Genomic DNA, 2,581 nt, shown 5'->3' on the forward strand with positions numbered 1-2,581 from the left:
GAAAAGATAGAAGTGAGACTTAACCTTTCAATTAAAATTCTCTCCACTAGGACTCTACAGTTAGAGATGTGGGAATTATGCAACCTTTTGCTTCGTAATTCAAATTTTAATAGACTGTGATTTGGAGCCTGTGTAAGAATTTTCCTTTAATTATTTGTAATGACTTGAGACTAGTATTTAATTGATTAGTTGTTCATTGTATTACTACTAAATTCCTTTTCCAAGTGTAATGATTTCTCTACAATTCTATCCAATCAATTGTTTCAAAATTCTAAGCGTCGGCTTCGCGTAGCTCAATTAGCAACGACCGTGGAAATGAAGGTCCACTTCAGATAGATCAATTGGCAACGACCGTGGAAATGAAGTCTCACTAAACCAAAAGTCTTGGATTCAAATTTTGTGCTATCCCCCGATCAGGGTGAGAAGTTGGACATGATGAAGATGTAGTCGTACCAAGCTTACAAAAAAAAATATCTAAGAAATATTTCTCATGTAGCCTTTATTCCCTATATAAACATGGAAATCAATGCATATGATAGTATAATCAGATTTATGCACTCCACAAACACTAAAATCAATACACTATACAAAAAGCGACGTGGTAAACATCTTAGTAAAAAATTATCAACTTTATGTGTTATCCACCATATTGCCTAGACATGGTGAGAGTATTCGAAAGGAAAATTATCACAGAGAAACTAAGCACAATAAATTTCAGAGTTATCCCATATGGTCCAAGATCTAGCTCCAAAAATTATGGCCTAAAATTTTCGACTTCTTATGTAATAACCCTACCAATTTATGATGTAAATATATGTACCTTGATATTAGGCTAGTGAGCCAGAGCCGAAGTCATTTTGCAAGCCTCTGTATCTATATGTGTGTGTGTGCATGTGTTTTATATTTTGGGGCCAATCTGCCCAAGCATATGTGCCAATTTTGGTTATGTGGCTACAAGGCTATGATTGTAAATAATATGTAACTGATGTACACATGTTTATAATAAAATAATATAAAATGTGTTATTCGCAGAGCCTACTCCATGGTAAAGAGTATGGAGGGTGTTCTACTCCATGGTGACAAAAGAAAACAATGTTGGATGGAAAGTGGTGGTGATAGGGACACATGGGGCCCATGTGGCTTTGGTGTTCCACATGGCTGAGAGAGGCCACATAGCTATTCACAATTAATATAGAAAAGCATTATTAAACATAAAACATGTCATTATGCACAAATAAATAACATGTATAGTAAATAAGGCACATAATTAAAATGCACATTGGAATTATCAACATTATAAACATTTGTACATAAATATGATAACTAGGGTTTCAACATAAATTATATAAACAATGTGACACATAAAATGTAAAAATTATCTTTGAAAAATAAACTGACTAACTACGGGTTCTCCACATTTCACCTTATCATAGATAACATGGTTCATGGATTTCAACCATGCGTCACCAACGAGTGAGGGCTACAACTCCATAGGCATCAGTAAATTGGAAACAACCATACCTCCATGGCCAAGGTGCCAACCCAAAAATCATGTTGTTCTAGGGCTTCAAGCACCCTCCATACCATCAACTTCCAAGGTGCTAACCCAACAGTGATGTTGTTATGGGGCTATTCAGGCACCCTCTTGGCCACAAACCGAAACAACTCCCAACTGGTATCATAACCCAAGCTCAATTCTCACCAACTGGTTGTTCACAACCAAAAGTCCAAACCATCGCCCGACAAGTCATCATAATCATATTAGTCATCATCATAATCATCAAGATGCCTCTAGGCACATGTGTGCGCGTGTATACACACTTGCAAAGAGGTATCCTGATGACTGTATTGATGAAGTTGGCCTCAAAATATATAACACAAATGCATAGGCATATAGGCCATAAAATAACTTTGGTTCACCAGCCTAACTGTATTATACATCTATCTCACTAGCCGAATATCATTATACATTTATTTTGATCACCATAAAAGGGCATGGGTATTATATTCCCACCCCTCCCTTATTTTATGCATTGTCCTCTATGCATCATATGTCCATAATCTAAATTTGTTATTGCAAAGTGACTTGAGCTCCCACTTTGTAGCTAGAAATCCATGTCCTTCCACATGGCTTCATGTTGGGACATCCTCCACTCTGAATTCCAATTGTATGATCCAGACTTATACAGGAACACAACATAATATAGATACAAACATAAACATTGAGATGCAACATAAATAAAACTTCATTTCATTAATATCAAAGAACTGAAATATGATTACATACAGAATGGAAATAAACTAGTTTGGGCAATGGTAGCTTGTCTCTGAGAAGAGATGTGGTGGCTACATGCCTTTGAACTGTGTTACAATGAGTCTTAGTGGAATTTTTATCATTGAGAAACAATGAGAAACCCTAAACATCCAAAAACCTAACACTAGGAAATGAAGCGACAAAATATTGTGGGCCCCGTTGGAGTAAGTTGGAATGTCAACTTCCTAGGGTCGTAATTATGGCATACGATCTCTATTTGGCTATCATAATATCTCATTTTGAATATATTAAAGAGGAGGTTGGAAA

Source organism: Pinus tabuliformis, chromosome X, assembly GCF_031772625.1.
Source record: "Pinus tabuliformis cultivar Carrire ecotype Pingquan chromosome X, CPIR1, whole genome shotgun sequence".
NCBI classification, from domain to species: domain Eukaryota; kingdom Viridiplantae; phylum Streptophyta; class Pinopsida; order Pinales; family Pinaceae; genus Pinus; species Pinus tabuliformis.